The sequence below is a fragment of the Lissotriton helveticus genome, chromosome 6 (genome assembly GCF_964261635.1).
Source record: "Lissotriton helveticus chromosome 6, aLisHel1.1, whole genome shotgun sequence".
Classification (NCBI taxonomy): Eukaryota; Metazoa; Chordata; class Amphibia; order Caudata; family Salamandridae; genus Lissotriton; species Lissotriton helveticus.
In genome coordinates, this window is record NC_136067.1 from 211,435,368 (window position 1) to 211,450,455 (window position 15,088).

The 15,088-nt window shown below is 41.0% G+C and overlaps 1 protein-coding gene and 1 long non-coding RNA gene across 2 annotated transcripts in view; both read left to right on the plus strand.

Annotated features, from left to right (window-relative positions):
• Positions 1-15,088, plus strand: part of LOC144762430 (methylmalonyl-CoA mutase, mitochondrial-like) — a 310,401-nt gene that overhangs the window by 202,778 nt on the left and 92,535 nt on the right.
• Positions 6,596-9,640, plus strand: LOC144762431 (uncharacterized). The gene is made up of 3 exons (XR_013596092.1): positions 6,596-8,865; positions 8,988-9,088; positions 9,510-9,640. It is a non-coding gene; the product is annotated as an uncharacterized LOC144762431 (long non-coding RNA).

Genomic DNA, 15,088 nt, shown 5'->3' on the forward strand with positions numbered 1-15,088 from the left:
ATCATTAGATGCTATACCAAGAGATGCTAGTAAAATCAGGGAAGAGCGGCACAACTACAAAACTGCACTTTTAACCAGGAAGAAGGAATTGCAGGATGAGGCATGGGCAAAACTAGACTTGGCTGCAGATACAAAAGATCACAAACTTTTTTGGGAAACTGTAAACAGCCCGTTTCTGAAGAACGATAACATTCCAGAACTAACTTTGCACGTCAGTTGCCGGGCCTGGATAGCACATTTTACTGGGATTTTTAACTCTGATTTTACTCCTGATTTTACCCCTGATTTTAACCCCGATGTTTTAACCATAAATACTGACGTTGCTACCTGTTTTAAATGGGAGAAAATATTGTTTACTGTGACACTAAGCGAGGTGATTGAGGCAATTGAGAATAGCAAGGGGGGAAAAGCCCCTGGGCCCGATGGGGTTCCCGTGGATTTTTATAAATTTGAGATCACCCTATGGGCCCCCATTCTGACCCGTTATTTTAATGCTGCAATTGAAGATAAGTTACCGACCTCATGGGGACAATCAATCATAGTGCCACTATTTAAAAAGGGTTCCAGGGCAGAAGCACGAAACTATCGCCCAATTTCACTCTTGGACTCGTCGTTAAAGATTTTGAGTCGCGTTCTCCTGGTGAGACTAGAAACCTGGGCAGAAGACAATAATATCCTCTCACTTATCCAGTATGGGTTTCGAAGGGGCCTAGGAACTATGGAGCAGTGCGTGAACCTGGAACTTATTATCGGCAAGTACACGAAAGCCAAGGAAGGGAATTTGTTTATGTGCTTTGCCGATTTAAGTTCCGCTTTTGATCTGGTGGAACACGCGCTGCTCTGGCCAACACTTCTTGCCATGGGTGCACCAGCAGAAATCATTCACCTTCTGGCCAGAATGTATAGTAGTCTTTCAAGTAAGGTTAGATTCGGAACAGATGGCGAATGTACACCCTTTTTTAAAATCGGAAGAGGCATCCGACAAGGGTGCGTGTTAGCCCCACTTTTATTCTCTCTTTTTATTAATCATGTTGATCAATTTTTACGAGAATCTAATGCCGATGCACCGATAATTAATGGAAAGCAAATACCCGTCCTTTTATATGCGGACGACGCGGTCCTGATTTCCAGGACCGCGAAAGGACTGCAAAAGTTAATTGACAGGTTCTATATTTTTACACAGGGTAGAAAGCTTAAAATTAACAAAGGTAAGACGATGACTATGACCTGTGGAAAGAAAATGAGGAAAAATAAGGCATTCTTTCTGGATGGGGAAAAACTTGAGGCCGTCCGGAATTTTTGTTATTTAGGCATCACCTTTTCAGGAGATGGGAGATGGCCAATGAACAATCATGTGTTGACCTGAAAATGATCAGAAATGTAAATTGCATTTTCAGATTCGCATCAAAACTCGGGGGTCGCAGAATTCATGAGATGATATCCATCTACAATTCAAGGTGTATGGCCTCTGCCCTGTATGGAGCTGGGATATGGGGTTATAACCCCCAAATTGCACTGTCCATCCAGCGGGAGGAAAACAAGTACTTAAAACGATTATTATGCCTCCCTGCTGCGGCCTCTAGCGAGATTACACACAGAGAGCTTGGCCTAAACTACGTTACAGATTTGATTGCATTGCGTCCCTTGTCCCTATGGCGATCTATATGGGCCAAGGAAGAAACAAGGTTCACACAGGAAGTAATTGTGGATTGTATTAAACTTGATCGTCACTCCAATATCCCCTGGCTCAAACATATACAATTTTGGTACAAGACCCTCTTTTGTCAGGATATTTTTAAAGATACCTTAACAGAGTCAATTTTAACAAAGCGTGACCTTAAATCCACTTACCTGGACCATGCAAAAGGGACTAGAATGAACAAGTATGCAATGCAAAGTACGTTTAACTTATATATGGAATACAACCTTAGCACAGGTCTATCTTCTTATCTTACATTTGTTAGTATTAATTCCCATCGCTTTGTCCTTGCGCGTCTGAGGCTTGGAATAGTTCACCACTTAGTGGCTTTCCCCATTGCAAAAAAACCTGGGATATGTCCATGTCCATGTGATGGAAAATCCAAACAGAGCATCTGCCACTTCTTACTATTCTGCAATTTTTATACTGGTTTTAGAAAGTTTTATCTGAAGCAATTGTTTCTAAACTATAATATGTGCAATACAAGAGCCGCGATGCAACTGATGTTTAATTTAGCTTCTCCAGACGTGTGTTATTATGTGGCCACCTACATTTTAAAATGTATGTCACTAAGGAAATCAATCATAATATGATTTTTATAATATGAATGTGTACTACTTTGTGTGTAATTTACCGCCTGATTTAAACTGTTTACATATGTATTTATTTGCTATGCACTTTATATTGCATATTTGCACCTGCCGAAAGTACCATATGTATACGATAGGATTGGTATTTTGCACTTTACACTAATGCACAAACTTTTCTTACTATAATAGTTGCTGCTACAATGTTTATAGTGACTGAATAGCCTTTTTTTAGCACTCAAATGAGACATGCTTTGTATAATAATATAACGAAAAATGGGTTTGGTGTATAGATATTGACATTTAAACTGTTTCATCATTTTAAACCTACATAAATGTGAATTTGAAATTGTATTTATGTATGTTGCTATATGGTTGTACTTGTACAAACCGAATAAAGCATTTTGAAACTGAAACTGAAACTGAGTCCTACAATTAAATTTGCAGTAGTGAGCTCACTGAGACCAGAAGCGAGACAAACTTATTCAGAGCCAACTCATTATAGAAAAAATATTCATTTATTTAATTTCTTTTGTATAAATATATATTCTTCCACAACAACAGGACAAGATAGACAGAACATAACAATGATAATACACTCGGAATTATTCAGAAAACATCCCACACATCCCTTCAAGCAATATACATACTTCACACAAGCTCATACATTCCTCAAACATTCAAAACCATAATGGATTCACACATACATTCTTCTATCATCCCATACAATTCATGCTTCAGTTGCCAGATGTTGCACATATATTGTGTCCTGGAGCGTCTCTCAACAGGGGGTAGGAGACTAGATGACCATGTAACAGGACAGACTCAGAGCGCCAACGCGCGTTTCGGTGCTAGGCCAGGTCTAAGGCCACACCTTCGTCAGGGCACACAGAAGAAGGGAAAAGGGACGGGAGACTGCATACAATCTGCTTAACTGCAGATTTTCACTTCGTTTTGAACGTTTTCAGGCAAGATTCCGTTTTCAGGGTTTTGCGCACCTATCAACCTTAGGGAGATACGCCAGTACTCAGAGGGTTGAAAATAGATAATCGCAACCTCAAGAGGCCAGGCTTGAGAGCGATTTCTGGAAGAAGAATGTGGATCCGCTCACAGGCGGAAACTACGACCGTCCGGTCGAGAGTGATTTTCAGAAGCAAGAACCCAATTCCCGGGAAATCAAGCTCTGGGGATATTTTTCGGCTCTTCGTCTTCACCGATGGGCCAAAGGGAGTAATTTTTAATCAGCTTCTTCAAGCTGGAGAGCCATCACTCAAATCTCCGAAACGCTCAGACGTGCGGCGTCACATTCGAACAGAAAATCCCGAAGGTCTCAGTGAGCTCACTACTGCAAATTTAATTGTAGGACTCTATTGGAACCTTGATATATATTATAAGGGGCAGATTGTTCTGTTTTTTCGAATTAGCTAGGGTTACTGGGAGAGCCTAATACTTGATATTATTTTGATATGTGTCACACTATGTTACTCTCTAGGAGTAACTCTGTTTCGGGTTATGGTCTTGACTACCTTTATGTTGGTATTATAACATTTTGTTACATTCCCCAGCGGGTATATGGCTGATGATTGGGAGACAGAAGAGTGAAGGAGGGTGAGCATAGGGGTGTTGTGGGCAGAAGAAATGGTATGTATTGTGTCATTGTTAGCATCCCTAACTAATGTGAATCTTTTATGACCTTTGAGTTATCTAAGAATGAAGTGAATCTTTCTGACCAATGGATTGTGACCGTCTCACTTTCATACACTGTATTGTCAGTACTTGTTATGTATCCTGTGCTAGTGGTTTTTCTCGTAAGGTTTGTTTTGGGTACTTTGTGATTGATTAGCAAGAGCTTTAGTCCAGTAGGATATGTCCTTAGTAAAGAAAAGAATAGGCCAGTTTTCGTGGAGCCCAGTCTGAAGATAATAAATTGTGTGACTTTCCCTTACAGGTTAAACATTTTTATATGTGAATTGTAACCAGGCTTTTGTGTATTAACAGTATGGAGTAGAGGGTTTCCTGTTTTTTTCCCTTTCTTGCTCCTTTTTTTAAAATATATACCCACTTGTTCTCTGCCTTACCTCTTTCTTAGCCTTGATTGTCTTTAATCTGTGGGTGAGATGGCAGACATTTCAGACTCCACTCTTTCGATTAATTCCTTACTGGGGCAGAATCTTAAGTGAATCAGTTACCGTTTCCATACACATTGGCAGCCACTGCATCAACCTTATTTTTACCATCACATATTTGATTTGTTGTACGTAGTCCTCTCCCCACACCGAGAGGGATCATTTTTTGGTTCCTTTTTTGATAATGACGTCTCTGCCACTTGGCAGGTCTGTTTAATTCTATAATTGCACAAACGGCAAATACCATTGCCCACATTTTTCTCTGAGGCATTTGAGGGAGCGATGTCAAACTGCAACCTCCCTCTTTCAAGTCCACTTTTGATCAGGACCTAGTAGAGGGAAATCATTGGTTTCACAAGCCCTCAACAGTGTTTTACGCACTTCCCATGTGCATCGCTCTGATTCCACTGTTCTGCCCTCTGGTATAATGTGGCCTTAAGAGAAACCAAGCGAGGCTACAAAACACTCAAACATATATCTCGAGAGCAGATTATTCTTCCATGAGGTTGTAATTCATTGTGGTCTGCATGGCTCATCTGTAAAAAAATGTATGCTCACCACAAAATCTAAATATTCTGCAGTAAAAATAATTAATGCCTGCAATGGGGCTGCAAAAGTTTCAGCATTATACACACTTTGTCCTTTCCTGATTGTTCCGCCTGTAAGCTACTTCCTTTTTGAGATCTGCAAAAAATTTTATGCTGAGAAAATTAATAATCCTTTACTGCTGCTTCACCTCCCAAGGAGATCTGGCTCTTGGCTTCTGAAAGCACTTGCCATCCAGCTGTCCTAAACATCACCATGAAGGCACCCACCATCCCTTGGCACAATCCAGGTGATGCTTCTAAACAATTGATTTCCACTCTCTGTGCTGATCACGAGGTCCGTATTTCAGGACTCTTGCTCTTTCTACAAAACTCCTATGTGTTCTAGTCACTCTTCCCTAACTCTCCTTACCAAGTTCCCCCCCTCCATTCTCTGTCAATCTTTTAGAAACTATGTCTTCTGACTACTAGGGTTCTCCAATGGACCCTTTTCCACCATCATTTTGGCACTCTTAACCTCTTCTGCTTATTAAGGCACTGCTGGTCTTGACCAACAAATCCATCTCTTCTTTAGTTCCTGTAGCCTGGAAACAGGCCTTAATTATTTCGCTCTTGATAATTCTTCAGGTGATTAAGCAGTCCTATGCAACTTTTGACCAATCTCTTTGTTACCTTTTCAAACTCTTCAAAAAGCAATTTTGAAGACATTTCTTTCTTTGTGGAATGAATTAACATTTTCTTAGTGCTGTGGGATGGTCAGAACCCAGATTGCACAGAGAATGCTCTTGTTTGTTTGTTTGTTTGTTTGTTTGTTTGTTTCAACTTTATTTCTGCTAATATAGCCATAAAAGCAGGAAGTACAAAAGAAAAACATTTACAGACAATTATATACAGTACCCTATACCAGCAGTTAGTCACATATTCAGGTTACAATGAATGAAACGGGGCAATCGAACAATATCAGTAATTTTACAAATACCACATTAAAATTAAGATCTCACTTTATAATTTAGATAAAATAATTATTTTTCATATTTTAAAAGCCAGATTAAAACCTTTAAAAACCATGTTTAAAAGATAAAATCAGTGCTATCTATGGTAACTTATGCAGGGTGAAGAAAACTACGGACCCCATTATTACATTACAGCTTGTAACCAAGCTGTTTTCTAATTAGGTACACATTGAATAGAAACCTGCTTATACAAACCACTACCAGTTGAGAGGTATTAGACTTAATTATACGATCTGCTTCTTTATAGGATCTAACACCCATGTTTTTACAGAGGGGTCTGATCCAACGGTCTCTAGGTAACTTATAGACCGGACAAAAAAATATTAGATGGACGTCATCTTCTTTTGCCTTTTGAGAGCAGAGAATACAAAAACCGCTATCATTTTTACCCCCCCATCCACAGGTATTTGCATTCGTCTGGAGCACCCCATATCTAAATTGCAAATATAATGTCTTTGCTAGCGGTGGTCCTATCTTGTCCATAAACGGTTCAAATGCAGCATTATCCTTTACATTCAGGACTTTATGGGTCAATGTGCCAATTGATGAACTATGGAGTAGCTCACCATTGACATAAGACCAGAAAGTGGATTTTAGGAGTTTTTTTACATGGGGGTGACCTATTCTGAGGCTCTTCCCAGTAATGGGATAACCCTAACCTAATACACCAAAAGGAAATATGTTTTAACCATGCAATTTTCTTGTACTCATCAATCTGAATAACTTCTAACAATCCACTTTTATAATTACACAGCTCCGGGGTTGTCCAGAGCCTTACCCAATACAACAATGGCCTTAAGATTGCTTGGTAATCTGTCCGTTTTAAGATCAATATCCAAAAACACTGGAACTAGGGGAGTTCTAGTTGGTATTTTTAACAACCTATGTATGAAGTGATTTTCTTCCTGTTCAAAGTTGCTCTTACAACAATGGCCCCAAACCTCAGCACCATAGAGTGCCGCTGATTGGGCCTTTTCCTTAAATACTTCAAGTGCCGGCGTGATAGCTTTAGAATGACTTGCGCCGTGCACTTTTAGTATGGGCATCGAATTTTGTTTGAAGGACAATCTACTTTTTACCAGATGCCCCTTCCATGAAAGGGTACTATCCAACATAATACCTAGATAATTAAAACTCTCCACATACTCCAATTTTTGATTATTTAAGGCCAAATTCTTCCTAAAGGACTTTTGCGGGTTTATGGACATATATTTCGTTTTAGACGAATTTATTTCTAACCCCTTCTCTACACAGTAACCATAGAATTTGTTCACCAGATTTTGGAGACCCTTCGGACTCTGAGAGATGAGGATTGTATCATCTGCAAAAAGAAGTGTCGTGATTGCCTCGTCTCCTAGCTTCGGGGAGTCATGATTGCAGTCCCTCAGATATGTAGGTATGTCATTAACATATAGTGAGAAGAGCATAGGCGCCAGCACACAGCCTTGGCGCACGCCACGACTCACAGGAATGGGCTTTGATACTTCACCTCCCTTCCCCCATCTGACTTTGGCATAGTTCCCTGTGTGTAGTCTGAGTTCTTGGAGTAGCTCACCGGGGGCCCCCATATTTCTTAGTGTGGTCCACAGGAGATTACGTGGGACGAGGTCGAAGGCGGCCCTCAGGTCTATAAACGCCACATACAGGCTGCCCTTTCCTATATTAATATACTTCCAGCAGATGCACGTGAATCTAAATACTTGATCCTCCGTGCTGGTTTTTTACCTAAACCCTGCTTGATATTTGGTCAATTTTCAAGTTTTTGGGCACCACTCAAATGAAATGCAGTCAACTCAAGTCTCTCAGAGTCCTGTTCCAAGCAAGAAGTCTTGATATTTGCTCAATTCGTATTTATTTTCTTGTATCAATTTTTCAAAAGAATCATCAGCCAACGCGTTTCGTTCTGAACACCAGAACTTCTTCAGGGCTGTTACCTTTGTTCTTTATTCCTTTGGGTATGTATTTCACATTACATGATTATTCTTTGTTCTTTCCTTGATCCCCCCCCCTTTTTCCATTTTTACCTATTTCTTCTTTGCTTGAGATAAATTAATTCTTTTTAGAGAATTTTTCGCTCATTATTTGTATATTGAGAGCTACCAGAATTACATGTTTCCATTAACACGTGATGTATGTATATTACCGATATAGGGACATAGTACACAATAGATCCATGAAATATTTTCCTTCTAATTTTGCTCCCGATATGGCCGTTGTTTGCGTTGCCCTATGGTGAATTACGTTTGTGATCTAGCCCCTTTTTTTGCACTGGTTTCGTGTATTGTTGATCTACTCTTAATTACATGGGACATGTTCCAATATGGCCGTTCCGCCCGCACTGTGGATTGTTTTTGCTTCACACGATGCACGCGATTTATGACGCAAGTTTATGCGCGGGCGGAACACAAAAATATGGCGGTTCCGCCCAGGACGCTTGACACAATCGATACAAATGGTTCCCGGACTGGGAGGCAGATTGGTGCATGGGCTTATATGACCCCACTACAGTGGTAAGCGAATAGATGTTCTCTCCCTTGGGTGTACACACACCCTTGTAGAAACTCACGCTTTTTATCGCTGCTTCCAAAAATATTTTCGTGAGCTCACTTTGAGCTCCAAGTTTTGCGGGAGGTCTCATGTGCTTTACATTTGCCATTTGGCATGTTTGTTTGATCGAACACGGCGCGCCTGGATTTGACAGTTCCACTATGGTCATTACTTTGCTCTGAAATATACGTGGGATAAGTTTAGGTTTTGAGCCTGGGTACACTAATATGCGTGCTTTTTCTATTATGTTTAGGTAGTGATTATTATCACGTTGACCATACTGTGTTGGACTAGTTTTTGGAATATTAAGGAGAATATACACTTACAGACTTTAAAACCTTCAATAAGGTAGGGTTCCGTTGGTTTTAATTCTATTATTGCGTTAGTGCTATGTACCTGTTTGAAACAATATGAAATGGTGACATGTGGTTTACACATGTTTTGAAATTGCCTATTTTGGTTATTTATAGGCTTTCTACTGTAATAAAAATTTGAGGTGGGACTATCATATCCTCTTTTCTAAATCCCTCGAAGAATTGTTTAAATTGAAGGGAGAGATACATTTATCCAGGTAGGATAGTTTTTGTTATAATTATGTGACATTTCGCTACTGTGCTGACACCGATGGTTGTATACCTTAATTATATGCATATGTGCACCCAGCAAGACAATATGGAATCAATATGAATGTCTGGTTTTCATATAAGCATTAATGATACTCTCTCCTACTCTCTGAACATAGGCATCTACCTGAATATGGAATCCTTTATATTACATGGAGTATTATTATGTCCTGTTTTGAGAGCTACTTATTTTCTGACTAAACTTTGGGAGAGATAGGGAACCCCATATATTTCTTGGTGGCTACACCATGGGGTTTCATCTACCCTTAACCGGTTATATTTAGTGGTGCCTCATGTTGCATCGATATTTTGTGGCCATTGGTACTATGTCCTTTGTGATGTGTTCTATATATCCATTCTTCTTTTTAGTTACGTTAATTCAGATAGTATATAAGAATAAGATTGCTGATTGAAAAACATCGACTTTACCTTTCGAGTCTTGGAAGGATTTAATATACATCTGTGGAAATCATTGTATATGGTGCTCACAATCACATACGGTATGCAGAGACTCTTCTTTCCCATTTTCTTTCGGGGTTGTCTTTATTGCTCATAAGTGTTGTTTTGATACTCTTAAATAATCACTGATTCTCAATAATACATGAATTGGGTAATTGGCAGCTCAGATTGCATGAGTCCGTTGTATTAGCAACATTGCAAGTTTATTATGATCAATGAAAAGTGAGGTTGTAGTCCTCTAAAAAACTACGTATAAATATGTATTGTTATGTAACTTTATAGTGTGTATTTTAAATGTGTATACATGTTATGTGTATTTATATGGTTGTATGCACTTTTATATATGTTTTTATATATATCTGTGACATTTTGTCTTTATGCATGTTTGATTTTTCCAGCCCTGAAGAAGTTCTGGTGTTCAGAACAAAACGCGTTGGCTGATTATTCTTTTGACAAATTGATATAAGAAAATAAATACGAATTGAGCAAATATCAAGACTTCTTGCTTGGAACAGGACTCTGAGAGACTTGAGTTGACTGCATTTCATTTGAGTGGTGCCCAAAAACTTGATGATAATCATTTTTGGACTTGTGTTTCACGTGTGGTGCCCCTGGACAGAGGGCATTGGTTTTGCAAGTGGCACACTGAACTTATTTTTGAAATAATTATCATTGTTTGGTTGATACGAGATTGGTGCTATACCTTGGTGCGCATATCCACTGTCCACTTTCTGGTTTTGTGATATTTGGTCAATGTCTGAGTCTCCTCTATCCATTCTAAAAGTCTATTTAAAATATGTCTGGCAAAAACCTTCTGTAAAAAATCAATTAAACTAATTGGGCGATAATTGCCCGGGTCATAACGATCCCCTTTTTTAAAAATTGTTACAATTTCTGCCCCTTTCCAACTATCGGGAATCGGTGTTCCAGCCACTATGGAGTTACATAAAAAGTTAATATGAGGCCCCCATACTTCCACATCGTGCTTTAATAAGTCGCCGGGGATCTTATCAGGTCCTGGGGCTTTGCCTGCTTTGATGGCCTTTAATGCCTGCATGGTCTCCTCTATACTAAATCGTAAAGGAACAATACTCAATGCTAAGTTGCACTCTTGGACTTGTATGGGCAACCCCTCATCATCATGTGAATAGAGTTTAGTAAAATGGTCACACCATGTTTTTTCGTCTAGGTAAATATCCTTAGATGATCTACCCTTTCTATTCCCCTTCAATATTAAACTCCAAAAGGTACTCTGATCTCTCAATTTAGCTGCAGTTAGTAGATCATCCCATAGTGCATCATCCCACGCTTTTTTCGCCTGATTCAGGGTTTTATTATATGCATATCTACTTTCTCTTATGCACTGGGATTTCTTAGTTTTAACAGCCTGAATCAAGTGAGACTTTGCTAGACGACATTCTTTATTGTACCAAGGATTAGCTAACTCTAAATGACTTTCATTTGGGTTCTTATCCGCATCTACCAGTTAATAGTGTAGGTCTAACACACCATGGGTGCCTAATAAGGGCTCCTGGCAAGATACAATGGTATCAGAGAAAGTATTGTTTAGCATCGTCGAATCTTTAGCCAGGATGTAAGGCCATCTCGGAGCACGTCTGTTATTTGATACCTGCATTTCCCCAAAAGAATTATTCAATGCGACCTCTTCAGCTGGTTTAGATATAAAAGGCTGAGGGTTTAGCCATAGTTGAAGTGGAAGATGGTCACTCTCTGTCCTGATATCTATTTTAAAGTCAATAATTAAATACCATAGACTCAGAGAGACCAATATGAAATCTATATGTGACTTGTAATTACCTTTACAAAAGGTTGGGGCTGCTGGTCTATCAGATTGTAAGCGGCCATTACATGCCCTTAAGTCATGCCCCTCTGTCAACTGTAAAATTTGAGTTGCTGCTACGGTGCATTTAACTAACCCAGTGGAATCCAAAATCGGGATATCATTTGCTATATCCTGTTCATCGAGTAGGTTATCGAGACCCAACACTGGTTCATATTTACAGTTGAAGTCTCCTACTACTACCACTAGCGCGTTTGGTCCTAGTGTATCTAAAAAGGAATCCAGTAGCTCTACTACCTTTGATTCCGTATTAAGTGGATGTGGTCTATTATATATATTTATTAGATATACAGATTCCTTTTTTCTTGTCACCATCTTTAATCACAATAAATCCGGGGAAAGAATAGGCAATTGAGTAACTTCTATTTCTAAATTGACTCTTACCCAGATCACCAGCCCACCCGACGCTCTCCCTCTTACTGATGGGATTGCGTCACAGTGAAAAGTTTTATACCCAGGCCTATGCGGGATATCTAAGGGCCAAGTCTCCTGGAGGAGGATGACATCATAATCCTCAATATAGGTGCACCAGACCAGGTCCAGTAGATTTCTAGCTAAACCTGCTATATTCCATGATATTAATCTTACGGGTAGATTTTCCTTCGGACTAAGTGGGGCTGCATTCAACAATGTATCTTGTATAGATGTACTATCTAGGGGAATAGTTACAGTACTTATTCCTTCCATTGGAATGTTTTCAGTGATATTACCCTCAAGCGCGGTACTACTGGTACGGCATAATCCTACATCTCCTGGGCTGCCATTACTATCCCCAGTACATTTAGGAATCTGATCGCTCACCACTGCCATCAAAGCAGGACCAAGTCTAGGGCTGTCATTATTAATCAAAGTAGGCACCACTATCTGTAATTGCTCAAACTCTAGATTATTTGTATGTAACTTCCCAACCTGAGTATTAGGAGATGCCCCCAAACCAAGACTACCAACTGACAAGAGTCAATCGTTCTGATCCAAACTACTCAATGCATGATATCTATTATGAGTTGGGATCTCAAAGTTTGGGCTTGTACTAGAATTTGGATGCCCACTTCTTGTATTATGCAATGAGCCCTTAGCTAAATGGCTATAACAGTATCCCATGGGATGCACACCCACACTATTCTCACCCAGTTTCAGGGATGCTGCTCTAAGTAGCACAGTCGCAACGTGTTGGGGGTGTCTACAATTAATATCAATACATTCGCCCCTACAAGTTTTCCTGGCATTACCAATCCAGGGTACCCGTCTCGTTGTTAATATCTGGTCTGAATAGTTTATCGGGAACCCACAGTTCTTATTCAGCCACGAAACGGTTTTATGCTTAAGCGAATCGTGTGATTCCTGGCTGAAATTGGGCTGTGAAGTGTCTAAGGGTGGGACATTAGAAAGTACGACAACATATGGTTCACAATCTGGTGGGAGCTTAATTGGGCGTACTTTCCTCGGTTGAGCTGGTGACCCCACTATATTCATTGGGACCACTTTAGTCTGTATAGTCTGACCATCCGATCGGCCCGTCTCCCTAACTTTAGCCGTGCTTACCCTCACCACCAATGGCTTCTGTACAGCATTATTAGGTAGAATGTCCCTTTCCCTTGGTTTCAAGCTCTCATTACTAGTTGACCGGGTTAGAAGACCTCCCAATCTAGACACTTCAGCTGTCAGAAGATATATTTTTGCCACTAAAGGCGTAACAACACTTTCTAATTTAGCCTCAAGCATCTTGGCTAGAAGGTCAGAATTCATATTAGTGTCACTGATAATAGTCATGGTTTCCTTGTGACCAATGGTGCTCCTCTGCACTGTTTCAGGTGTTTTCTTATGGTGTGTTCCTCCCCGCTTAGTCTGTGTTTTCCTGCATTTCCTTACCGCTCTCTTAACTGGAGAGCACCGTGGTGATGCGTCCATGGAGTCATCTTGTAAATCCTGATCTGGTACGTCCTGATCTACAACTAATACTGTCGGAATCTCCACTAGTGGGACATCAGTAAGAACATCAGAGATAGGAGGAGAAGCCAAAATCAAACCACTACTGGCACCAGGGGGTGTAGTAATTATCACAGGCAGATCTTCCCGACCCAGTGATTTCCTTCTATCGTTATTAATCTTGTTGACCATTTTAACTAAATAGTTGTCCATGGTTGATTTGCTCTTAGCCATTAGTAATAGCGGAGTATAAACCCCAAGAACTTTTGTACCGTTGGAATCACGGCTAGTTGGGGATAGGCAAACGAAATGATAACTATGACCTTACAAAGTACTTCCTTTCTATGGTATGAAACACATGGTAATATTAAAAACAAGAAAGAACAGTCATGAATATATGTCCAGATGCTTACTTCTCAGGTGTAGTCACGACCAAGGGGGGTGGCCCTGCCTCGGTCTGCCCGGACTGCACAGACTGCCCCGCCCTTGTCCCGGGCTTAGCCCGGGCGCTCCCGCGCACGACTCGCGGGGCGAGAGGCGCTCCTCTCCCTTTTCGCGCCTCCGGGCGCTCTAGTGTCGTCACGCGCACAGCCGCCGGGGCACCTGGGGATTGAAGTCCCAGCCCTCGCGGCGGCAGTGGTGCTGGCGCTGGAGTGCGGGACCCGGTGTGGCAGTAGCCGTTCCCCTCACGGCGTGGATGCTGGCGCTTGGGTGCGGGACCCGGTAAAGCAAAGGGCCGTTCTCCTCACGGCAGGCAAAGCTCCCAATGAGCGCTCGGCGCTCCTCTCCCTTTTCGTGCCTCCGGGCGCTCTGGTATCGTCACTCGCACGCGCACAGCCGCCGGGGCACCTGGGGATAGAAGTCCCAGCCCTCGCGGTGGCGGTGGTGCTGGTGCTGGAGTGCGGGACCCGGTGTGGCAGATAGCCGTTCCCCTCACGGCGTGGATGCTGGCGCTGGGATGCGGGACCCGGTAAAGCAAAGGGCCGTTCTCCTCACGGCAGGCAAAGCTCTTGTAACTGTGTTGGATCTTTATGATCTCAGAACTGTTGGCCTACCAAGGCAAATCATCAGTGTTGGTCCTATTAGGCTCATTGGCTGCATTAGATAGGTCCTTCATTTTATTCTACTGGAGCAGCTCAAAATTGAGGGGATCCAAGGCGGTGTTCTAGCCTGGATCAAGTCTTATCTCTCTCTCTCAAGGCTTAGGACGTTTACTTAGTACCTTTCCAATTTGAGTTCATATCTCTTACTTAAGGTGTCCAACAATGATCTTCTGTAAGTCCCTTTTAAAGTTGTATGTTAGTCCTCTGGCCCATCCTGTTTATTCTTTCAGGCTTACGTTCATGTGTTAGGCCAACATGGATTTTTTTTTTTATTTGACAATGAGCTTTCTAAAACTTTCAAAACTGCTTGCTTAGCATAGTGGATTAGATGCTTTCCAGATCCCTTAACCTGAATTCTGATAATACGAAAGTTTTAGTCATTGTGAGCTGTTATCTCCTCCGGCCTACCTCACTTCTCTGGACTAAATACCTGGGATCAGTTCTAACTCCAGTCTCTAAGGTTAAGAATCTAGGCTTTCTCTTTGATCAGGACCTCTTTTTTAACAATTCACAATAATAAGCTATGTTGATCTTGCTTCCTGCTCCTCAAGGTGCAGCAGAAAATACTTCTCTACTTACCAGCCTTCTCTTGTTGTTCC